Source organism: Calonectris borealis, chromosome 11 (genome assembly GCF_964195595.1).
Source record: "Calonectris borealis chromosome 11, bCalBor7.hap1.2, whole genome shotgun sequence".
NCBI lineage: Eukaryota > Metazoa > Chordata > Aves > Procellariiformes > Procellariidae > Calonectris > Calonectris borealis.
The window spans coordinates 7,628,927-7,640,322 of record NC_134322.1 but is presented as its reverse complement, the minus strand read 5'-3'; the positions used below and the strand labels follow the sequence as shown (position 1 = coordinate 7,640,322).

At 44.5% G+C, this 11,396-nt stretch overlaps 1 long non-coding RNA gene across 2 annotated transcripts in view; it reads left to right on the top strand.

Moving 5' to 3' along the window:
• The first annotated feature begins 8,787 nt into the window (after positions 1-8,787).
• LOC142086437 (uncharacterized) overlaps positions 8,788-11,396 on the top strand; it is a 49,912-nt gene continuing 47,303 nt past the window's right edge. Inside the window, exons 1-3 of one of the 2 annotated variants that reach the window (XR_012675122.1) lie at positions 8,788-9,018; positions 9,329-9,542; positions 10,012-10,267. This is a non-coding gene — a long non-coding RNA (uncharacterized LOC142086437). The remainder of the gene's footprint in view (positions 9,019-9,328; positions 9,543-10,011; positions 10,268-11,396) is intronic. The other variant, XR_012675123.1, reaches the window with a different exon arrangement.

Below are 11,396 nucleotides of genomic sequence, written 5' to 3'. Positions count from 1 at the left end.
TAACCTCGTGCTCTGACATGGGGCTTTGTGTCTAATTACTCCCTCGTACAAGGCAATGAAAACAGATGGAGGAAAATTCTTCCCCTCTGGGAGTTTCTGATGGAAATACTGCAATGGACTTGATTGATAGGACAGGGGGACTAAATGCCAGGAGCATTCGGACAGGCGAGGAAGGTCTCAGGAGGTCCCTGAGTCATAGATCAAGCATATCCATGTGGGATTCCCGGCATGGTGTGCTGCTCAGCACGACCCTGATGAAACCGCGTGGCTTGCGCTGACATGAGCATACACGTAGAAAACCAGAAAGCCAATGCAGCACACCAGCTTCGTTGCTCCGTGCCATTACACATTACGGAGAACAACTCTTTACGCCCGCAATAATGCTCAGGCATCAAAGTGAAATAAGTACCAGCTTTATGGAGGATTTTATGTATTGATTTGTAAATAGACAAACCAATTTTGCCTGACTCCCTTAAGACATTACTGATATTTTCTGCTGTAAAATCGTGCCTTCTTTTGTGCGTATTTATCAAGGACAAGGCAAATAAATGACAGGACTCGTGTTTTGTAAGGGTAACTCTGGAAAGAACTGTCAAGGATTTTGTTTCCTATTTCCCTTGATCCAGTTAAGTCTTAAACTGATATTATATAGCAGTGAGTAGAATTCTTTTACCCGTTCTTTATTAGTTAGATTAAATTTGGGATTGATCCAAAGCTTCGATAGTTACTCAGCCTCTTATATGAACCTCTTGGATTTACAGATTCTTAATTATTCACACAAAATGTGTGACCTCACATAAGAAAATAGAAATAAGATTTAGTGTGCAACTTTGGATCTTTAACCATCACTTTCAATAACAGATGGACAATCCTCTGGTGAGGAGGTACATTCTGGTGCAGGAAACCTGAGATCTGATGATCCAGTGCTCAGCACCTCTGTGTTATTCCTCTATAAGCAGGAACCAAATCTAACTAAATGCAATAGCACTGATTATTGAGGGTACTCATTTGCTCAAAAAAAAAAAAGAAATCATGACCTATAATATATTAACAAATTGTACTGAAATCTTCCACAGGTACTGATTAACTTGGTTTAAAGGAAAGTAAATCCCCTTGTGGTGCATATGTGCAGAGCTATGGAGGTATCTAAACATGCCAAAGCGATGTCTTGCTGGATATTGAAATACAGCAGGGTGCGTAATTCCCATTGCTGTTGTATATGTAGATTAAATCCTAGCCCTTTGTGATCCTGGCACAGATGATGTTCTAGCTGAGAATGTCCCAAGTGTTTTTACTAATTAACCATTTCCAGAATTTCCAATCCCCAAAGCATGAGTCAGATTCCAAGAAAGCATGATATTTTAACTTATTTTTAATGCACCTTCTGCTTCCTAAGCCCTAACATTGAATTCAAGCTTTTCTGTGCAATCCTTCTGGCTAAAAACATACTCTCTCTTCTTACTGGTAGCCGAGAATTCTATCTAATCGTGCATCTGCAAGAGTTTCAGTGCTAAGAAAAACATGAAATATCATAAGAGTCAGAGAGTTTCGCTCTGTTTGGTAGTGAAGAAAAAAAATATATTTCCATCAATTTCCTCCAGGTCGCAGGTTTTCCATTACTATTCCAGGGTATTTCAATTTATAAAAAGACGGGAAAGGCCTTTATTGAAAGAGATTCACACAGGTTATTCCTGAGTGGTTTGAGATCATACACAATTCAAGTTAATAGAAATCATCCCACTGAATGAGCAAGACATCACCAAGCCCTGTGCAGGCAGGGTCCCCCGTGCAGAGCTCGGGGGAGGATCCCAGCCTGTTTGACTGGTTCCCCATTACCTGAAACAGCAAAGTGACTTCTTTTCTCTTGCTCTTACCTTTTCGGAGCCAAAAGCAAATGCAGTTACAAGAAACCCGAGCAGTCAAACTCCTCAAATCAGAAAGAACATCAGATTTTGCAAGATACAGGCGCTCCTTGCTGCCAACAGCTCAGACATAATAAAAGAAGGCATAATTTTTTATCTCCCTTTGGACAATTAACTAAATCAGGATCTAAGGGGATGGAGAAGTTAAAACCTGAATGCAGATGTTCAGCATGGCGTGGGCTGTGCTCTCCTGTTTCATTATCAGCTGCTTTCTGGTGGGGACAAAATGTCTCTTCATCTCTTGAAGATCTCCAGCCCTTTGCACACCACCTCTTTAGTTAGCAAGGTTTTAAGGACCGATGTGGATATTTTGGTAGTGGTGACAGCTTCAGTATTCATCGTTCCATCTCTCTTATTTATGGAGCAGCCGACCCGGGCTGCTGGAGGTAGACCACCCGTTATACCTCTGTGGGGTGATGATGAAGTGTCCATGCACAAAGTCAGGCTGGATCCATCTCTCTGTCCTGGCCTGATTGCATGAGCCAATTTCTACTGAAATCAGAAGTGAATGCAAAAGCCAGAAAATCAAATTCATTTCTGGGAGAGTTCCACAAACTGAAAAACTTTAAATGAGACATTTTTCATCCACACAGGACAGCACTCAGGGTCACCCTGTGCCATCTCTCCACATCAAACATTTTATTGGTTTTATCCTTCCCAAGCTTGAAGGGTCTTTTAGATCATTAAAATTCAGGTGAAAGCAATCTGAACGAGGGGAAGGTGTGGTGGAGCCAAACCTCCTTCTGCAAGGCAGCCACATCAAAATGCCTACATAATTGACACTTGCCAGTGATTTCTTCAGAATCCCCAAAGTAGCTTAAAAAATAATGATGACCCTCTGTCCTTCTGCTCCATTACCCTCAACATGCTTTTTCTTTCACATGGATACATGCCGTAACACGGACAAATACCAGGCAAAGTTAGTCTGCGGAAGAAGGGCTGTTTAAATCCAGCGCTAAGCCACTTCCACATGAACAGACTAAGCAGGACAGAGGAATCACAGACGAGGAGGAAGTTAGTTATCCTGAAACATTAATCGGCACTGCCTGCACAGCTGTTTCGCTAGGAAATGATCTGCGGGGCCATCACCGTTGCTCTTGGCTGCCAGTTTGGAGCTCATCAGGTGGAAACAAAAGTAAAGGCGTTGTGCGCAAAACAGCAGATGCACAGTGACTCCCTCAAATACCGCCAGGTCAGGATTAAGGGTATTTTGCTTCACTGCCCTGATCCAGTCTCACACGGGAAGGGGGTGGCTGCGGGACTGTAATTGTCCCGGTAGCTGCCGTAGGTCGGCTCTCTCCGCCGCGCTGCCCGGGGTCAGGGCTCCGCACCAGGGCGGTCGCGACATTTTTGCCGAGGAACAAATTGGCTCTTTGTGGTGCCAGTTGCTGGTTTTGCTGTGAATGCATCATCCGGATTTTACTTCCTCTGATGATGTTTGCAGAGAGACGGAAGCAGGTTTGGGATTTTATTTAACTTTATTTTTATTTCCATGAGAGATGCGGGAGTCCTGCTAACTACTGGGATCTGTTTCCAGGGGGAAATGGAGACTAAGATGGATAGCTGCTGTTAGCAATGTCTGCTTCATTTTCAAAGACTGCTTTTTGCTGTTGTTTTTTTTGGTTGCTATCTAATAAGTGCAGAGCAACTACCAAAGTCATTACACTCAACAGGAAATGGCTTTGGGCCACGGCAAGCTGGGCTTGGTTTTGAGCTGGCAACTGAAAATGAAATTTCTGTATGCTATTTACCAGCCCTCTGCACCTCCCATTCCCCCCCTCTCCTTCCTCCCCGCCTTGTCCTTCGTCACACGGCGGTGTGAATCTGTCGTTGATGGATGACATCCAAAACCAGGTCCTCTCCCCGCTGTCGGATGTGAATGACAGGCAGATCATGACTGCCGCGCAGAAAGTGGCCTCAATTTTAAAATGTTTAACAAAAGCGATTTCTCGTCTTAGGAAATAATGACTGAAAAGAGAAGAAAAATAATCGTTTGTTACTGCGGTTTTGGCTCCTTCCTGCTTTCGTGGCTTTCCAGCCACCATCCTGCCCTGATGGTTATTGCCAGCTTTCGGAAGCCCGGGGCTGATGGTACAACCACCCTCCTGATGGTACAACCACACTCCTCCATCAGGCTCTCCATTTTCTCCGAACAACTCATTTCGTCAGCCAGGAAGAAGGGAGGAAATGCTATCTCATCAAATGTAAGGGTCTTCTCTGCAGCCTGAGGCTTTCCTGGCCCCAGCCTGGGATGGGGCTGGGTGCTAACGGGGTGCCAGGGTGCAACAGGGTAAATGCCCATGGTCCAGGGCTGTAAGGGGAGACTGGATTTCTGATGTTCCAAATCAGGTGGTGGAGGAGGAGAGGATCCAAATCAGTAGGAAGAAGATCGGCAGGGAGCAGTGCCTGGAGACAGCAGAGAGGAGTAATGGGAGGATAATGCCTGGAAATAGCAAGGGAGGGAGAACAGTGACATATCGGTGGCAGAGGATGGGGGGACGGTGCCCAGAGCCAGGCAGGAAGCAAATGGACTGTTCAGAGTACACTTGCTCCTTTTGGCTCGTAATGCAATCCATAATCTTTTTTTAATTGGCTTTTCTTCTTTTTTCATCATTTGCCCATACTAACAGCCTTGCTTCTAATCCTCAGAAAGGTAACATTTGGGAATAGTTTGCCAGCCAAAATACCAGGAGTGAGAAATTTAACAGGTTTCAGGATGGAGCTTGCTGAATTTATCAAAGATATTAAGCAGTGGATGTGCCTATGAGATTTGGTACCCTTGGAGTCCCCTTTGGGCCTGTTTCCTAGGTTCCTATCTCAAAGCACTCTGCAAACATTTAGCCTGTAAACCTCAACAACTGGCAAGCTGATATTATCACTTCTATTTTTTATCTAGGGAACATTAGACACAGAAAAGAGTGGGTCAAAAATATCGTTGCCAATGAGTTTAGCAGAATTGCTAACTGCTTAAAGAGAAGTATGTGCTTCAGTGCTCAGGGTCATAGCCTCCCTTGTGCTCACTTAGACCCATTTGTGCCTTACAAATGACACCCCCTTAAGATACCAGCTGGCCCCTTGGCTTCCTAGTTGCTTAATGTGACCTGTCTTTCCACCACTGCCTTTCACATTCCCAGTCAGATGGCACTGGGCATTTAAATACCTTTGACAGCTAGAGGGGTATAGGAATGCATCGCATGTTATTCTTGATAGTTAATGGAAAACTAATGAGACAACAGCTGCCAAACCCACCGCTTCCCACTCCGCACACAGGCGGTCCCTCTCGCTCCCTTCTCCTCTCCGCGTCTGTAACAGCAGCGCGACAGTGGCAAAGCTGGCGATTACGGCAGCGCGTGTTAGGGTGCAAGGTGGGCACCTGGCCTTGGGAGCAGAACAGACCTTCACCCAAATGTCCCCGCTCTGCAGTCATAGCATTTCATACAAATGATTTTTCCAGCTGCCTCGCAGGGCTTGTGCGGCACTTAGCAGGGATGAGCAAAAGTAGAGAGGGAGAGGGAGAAACCCATGGAGCTCACAGCTAGTTTTACACCAGCCAGGAGCAGGAAGGGATTTGTGTAACCGGAAAAAGCGAACAGTGGTTAGTGAGAGCCCGAAAAATGAATTTTTTCCTTTCCTGCTTGCTCTATGATTTTTTTTTTGTTGTCATTCTTAGCATCCAATTTTGAAAATACAGTCTGCAGCTCCATAAACGTTCAAAGCTCTTCACCTCCTAAGATAGTTACAGCATGCTTTTTGGGAATGAGCAGAGACAGCCCTTCATTTCCACCTTGTAGAGCAAGAATGTCCGTTCAATAAATTTTACTGCTGTAGCAGTAACTGTGGTAGTAACTAAACCGGTACATGAGCTGACAGAATGACTGGATCGATATCGATACCCTGTCAGGAGGAGAAAGAATTGCCACATAGGAAACTCTTTAAATGTTCATGAACAATCAACCATAAGGTATTTTTTAAGAACAATAGATTAGCTGCATGGAAATATTTGATGCTCAGAGTGCCTGAGCCAAATGATATTACGTAGATATGTTTCAGCTTCTCAAAACTCTTTTACTCCTTTTTTGATGTGGCACCATGCAAATACAGAGTCAAATTTGCACAGGTAAGTGGGACTGGATCATCTGCCCACTTGCCAGGACTGTTTGTTCAGGTCTACTGCTAAAAACAGCGAGTAGATGGTGGAGAATTATTTCTGCCAAATTTAAAAGATAGCTGAACTCAGAAAGCTTGAAGGTAAAGTTCCATGTGATTGTTGCAAATACTGATTCAGTCTCACGGCTGCTACTAGACCTCTCTGGCACCAGAGCGGAGAAGAATTACGCTGAAACCAGACCACTGTCTGCATCGCACAGAATTCCATTCTGGGTGAAAACCAGAGATTTTTGGAGGTGAGAAGTCAGGAGGTGAAGTTTCACTGCAGCAGAGACTTCTCAGAATCAGATTCTGGCAAGTTCTGATAAAGGAAAACCACTCCTTGCCTGTAGCTATTTATGTAGGTATGTCTCTTGAATTGTCTTCTGCAACCTCAACATTTTTTTTCAACAGTTCTTCAGCTAAAATAATGCATGACCCTCATGCATCGATCCACTGGCTTGTCCGGGATAAGCCACAAGCAGCATGTTAAATTTGCATCATTAAAGTCTCCAATACAATTTACTACTTCTTGATAGTATGTAGGCAGCCCTGTAAAGCCTCCGTCAATGAAAATTGGCTACTTGCACTCAGAATAAGCAAAAGGGTAACAAGTTATTTAACACCCTCTCAATCTGTCTGCTCAAAGACTTTTTCTTTTTGTATTTACTGCAGATAAAAGGCTCTGGGATAACCAAACAAACTGTTGGTACTTATCCAAACTGAATGAAATCTTAGAAACTTTCCCTTCTTTTCTTGTGAGCAAATCCTGGCCACACTGAAATGAAAGGCAAAATTCCTGTCACTTAAATGGGGCTTTAGTCATTCGATCCCCATGTTCCCAGCAATTACTCTATGGCCTGACGCCTTCCTTTTCCACATGATGAATTGTTCCTTGTTCAAGACACAGAGGGGCCCCGGCACCAAGTGTGTGGAGTGAGCACGGGCAAGGGCGAGGTGGGCTGAAACAAGATGCTCCGCTGAGCCAGACATCTTCTGTCCAGCTACCTTGCACTGTGCCTGAGCAAGCAATCAGGGTGGGGTTTTTTTTTGCAGAAACTACTGGGCTTGAACGAAGCTATTTGCAGGCTGTAAACTCTCAGGGTTGACAAAATGCTCCGTAAGAGCAGGTCTGTGTATCACTACTGGGGGCTGGCGTCCTGCTTCTTCTAATGAAGCTCTAGTGCATCGCTATCTGCATAGGGTAGCAGAAACAAACTCACAAGGAAAATCACCTTCCTTTCACATGTAAATTCTAGTGCTTGTCACCAAATTAAATGAAACAACCTAAAATAATGATCTAATAAATAAAGGTGTACCATATCTTTATAGCATTTCATGAGCAGTAATTATTGATTCATTAAAATAACATGCGCATCTCTTGTTTTTCCACAGTGTGAAAGCAGCATCCACCTTGACTATTAATGGGTGAATCATTTAAACAGTTTACAGCTTCAGATCAGATAAACAATTAAGTGCAATCCATGTCTCGTTAGAGTAAGTGGAATACTTGGGGAGGGAAAAAAGCCAGCATTTCCAGTCACGACTAGGATAAAATCAGGGGGTATGGGAATAAGATGGGGAAAAAAAATGTTTTGAGAGCTTTCTGAGTCAATCTGTGTCCTCAGCATCCAGATCCATTGAGTGCACAGAAAGGCGTGTAAATCACTGAAGATAAGTCTCGTCCTGAGACTGCCTGATGCTGCCCTTGGCCAGGCAGCTGAAATCAGGACAGGACTGCCTTTTCAAAACATCATTGCCATTGATAGTCCTACCCTCACTAGTTGCAGAGAGGTATGGAGGAAATGCACCAGTCTAACTTCAGAGAAGTCTAAAATTGATCCTCTCACCAGGTCTGGGTTAACACTGCTGTCACAACTCATCCTGTTTTTGCAGTAAAGCCTACAGTGTTCCAAAAGCCATGAGGATGCCATTGCCCTGGGCACTGGACACACAAAGGTTGTGCTCTCCCTAATGAAAACTCCAGCTGGGCTTTAAACTATGGGGAAGTGGACAGAGGTGCCAGAGAAAGACCAAGGAGAAATAAGATTACACCTAACGACTGTCCAGTGCTCTTTATAGGGAGAGACGGTCACCAGCTACAAGGACAACCATGGTCCCCATCCCTTGGCTTGTTCTCTGATTTCCTGGATCCTTCAGTACCTCCCAGTAACAGATCGGAGTCTGACCATCAGCATCCTTGGCATGGTTATTCCAGCTGCACCAGTGCAAGGTGGCCAGAGAACAGCTACCCTGAGGTGGCTCCCACGGGTGACAAGCACAGGAGATGTCCAGGAGACACGCAAGTCAGGGAGATTCTGAGAGAACCGAGAGCCAGAGAAGTCCAGGGTAACCCCAGGGGAGCAAACCCAGAAGAGGAAGGTCCATCTCTAAATATCTCAGTAAATTGCTGTCATCAGCAGAAAGGCCACCACGTAGATCAATCTATGATGGGAAAATCAAGGGCATCCTGCCCTGGAAACTTTATTTGATCTCCTCCCTCGGCGCACAGTTTACGGGCACTTTGGGCACATGCCAGGAGGAAAAACACTCTGACTGGGGACACAAATTCTGCATTCCAAGAAGTCCAACCCCAGTCCTTTATCTGGACAGAGCAGCTTGAAGCATCACTATTTTCAGCCCTACAAAAATTCAGCCAAAAGATAAAGTGCTCTGCTATAATATAAAGGCACATGCAGCAACAAACTGTGCCGGGAAAGCTTGAGAACAGACTTACAGCTCAGTGGATGGGATTAGCAAGGGCTGGAATTGCTTTTACAGCCTGGCTTCTTGTTAACCCTGTGGTGCACGCGGGTCCACAGCTCCTCAGCAGCTCTGCACGAGCACCACAGGACTGGAGACAGCTTTTGAGATGGTGAGCAAGCCTGTGAAAACTTATTTCTTATCGGCAGTGTGAAGGCAGGAAAAGCCAGCTGGCCGTTTTCCCAAGGTGAAGTATTTGCCCATCTGTCTGGCCGCAATCTTGTTTCTTATCCAAACAAGGTTGTGAAGTGTCTTCCACTAAAAATGTAGCTGCCTAAAGAGCTAGGTAAAGAATTAAAATTTATGCACACACAGAGAGATTTGTCCAACAAGCCCTTTTTCAGAAACAATAAAACTTATAAAGATTTATTTAACATGTTTTCTTTCATTATCCTTAGCATACAGCTGTGTGCAGCATTTTAGAGCTCCTTTGAGTGAAAGCCTCTACTATAGTTATTAAAAATAATTCATTAATTTGATACTGTTATTATGTCTAGGTCTTCAGCATTCTGTGCAAATGCTCCCCACCTGTTGGGATGAATATTGGGACATCTGCGTTCTCATCTGCGGGCTGCGTTGTGCCAGTTCCCAACAACAGTCTCACTGCATCCACACAAGGAGATGAGAGCTGATGCAATGAGCGGTTCTGGTTTATTCACTACCGGAATGTGTGTTTTTCTGACAGTGAACAGCTTGCAATAGCCATAGATCGTGAGTTAGGACTTAGCAAATATTTTTATAGGCAAGAAACCTTCACAAATGAGAGCAGTTTCATTAAAGTCAGAGCAAACACTGAAGGAAGACCATTTCTTTATAATATTTGTATTTCATGTGACCATTTCTAAGATAAGTGTAAGACAAAACATAGAAGTCATCTGATTCAGGTGTTACTGGATCAAAATTTCTCCAGTGGTGTCCAAGGTTTCCTGACCACATGGAAGACCTAGCTCGTGCACTTTAGTGAGTCCACGGGATTTGCTGTGGCACAAACATGTCTGAGATTTCCATGTGCTCTGGACAGATATTGGACAAACAGAGATTTCAACTCTGTGTTTCCAGCCCACTAATTCCAGTAAAGCAAAATTTCTAGTTGAAAAAAACCATATCCAGAAATTGAATTTTCACAAGCTTTTGGGGGATTACATAAAAGAAAATAACCTCTTTTCTCTCCCATCCTCAGGGATGTCACCCCCCAACCCCTCTGGAGAATATACATTCCTAATTGGCTTGATTAAGACCAATGAAACCATCTGCTCTGAGAAGCAAATTGCAAACTGATCTCAGGTGTTGCCCCCAGCCTTCTTCAATTAAGGAGGGAGGAAGCCAGCTCACACCACAGTGCTTTTAAGGGCCACTAAGGCCCCCTGTAATCACCTGGGAGCTGTGATCCTTGAAGTATTAGCAGGAGGGGAGAGGACTGCTGTGTTTCAGCTCTGGTGAGTGGATCCCATTTATTTTAGAAAGCTTTTCCAACAAGTGGTGCTGACTTAGTACTTTTTTCTCTTGGTATCAGTTGGGGAACTACTTACCACCTTTCTGGAGCTGTGCCTTATATCTGTGCTGAGAAAAGGGCAAAAGAGTGAAAGGAGGATTATCCTTAGTTCAGGGTAGTGCCTGTTATGGGCTAATTTGGGGACAGCAGTAGTCACCGTATAACCGAGAATTTATGTGCTGTTACTGGTGTGAGCATTAGTGCTGCTGGAGGGTCCTGCCCTACAGCAGGGCATCTCACTAGGACGTGTCTGTGCTCCTGAGTGCTGCGGTTTATAGGCAGAGTATTAACAGCGGCTGAAATGAGAAGTAGGTTTTTTGTGAATGTGCTGAGTTGTAAACTGCAACAGCTCCAGCAGAGAGGCAGATGGCTGCTGCATCCTTCCCAGCTGTATCTGATGCCAAACATCCTTCAACTGAAACAGCAGTGAGAACTTCATAGTGTTAGGGGCTTAAATTGGGTTAGCACCTCATGCTCAGCCTGAGGCTCCCCTATGGGCTTGGATACGGTATGTTTGGTAGGTTGTTGCTTGAGGGATGCTCACACATGGGTGACTTAAACCTTGAACTGAAAAAACCTTTGGATATCGAGGGGGGAAGCACAACTGTGACTCCAGCTTAAGGTAAGTATAGGTGTTGCAGCAACAGCATGGAAAATGGGGTGGCTAGAAACCCCTGCCCTCCTCTGAAGCTGCAAGGTAGGGGTTTGGACAGCTTATTTCTTCTGCCCACACCTCAAAGGGGATGGGGAAGTGGGGTATGGATGCCAGAGAGCACTCTAACTGTGCCGGCTTAGGAGCCTAATCCCTATTTTCACGCCATTTTATTTCTTAAACTCATTTTGCTGTGTTTTGACATTTTCCTTGGAAAGCACCCCTCCTCCTGCAGAGACCAAAATCAGTGTTTAATGTGTGCCCTAATGAAATTACTCATTCACTTACTCTGGATATTTCTTTTCTGTAACCCATTGGTCACAGCTAGGGTGAAAACCATGTTTCTCTCTACTTCTGTTGTCGCCAGTATTAAACCATAGAAGTTGTATTAACAGCTCAAAAAATGACCTGCTGTGAAACT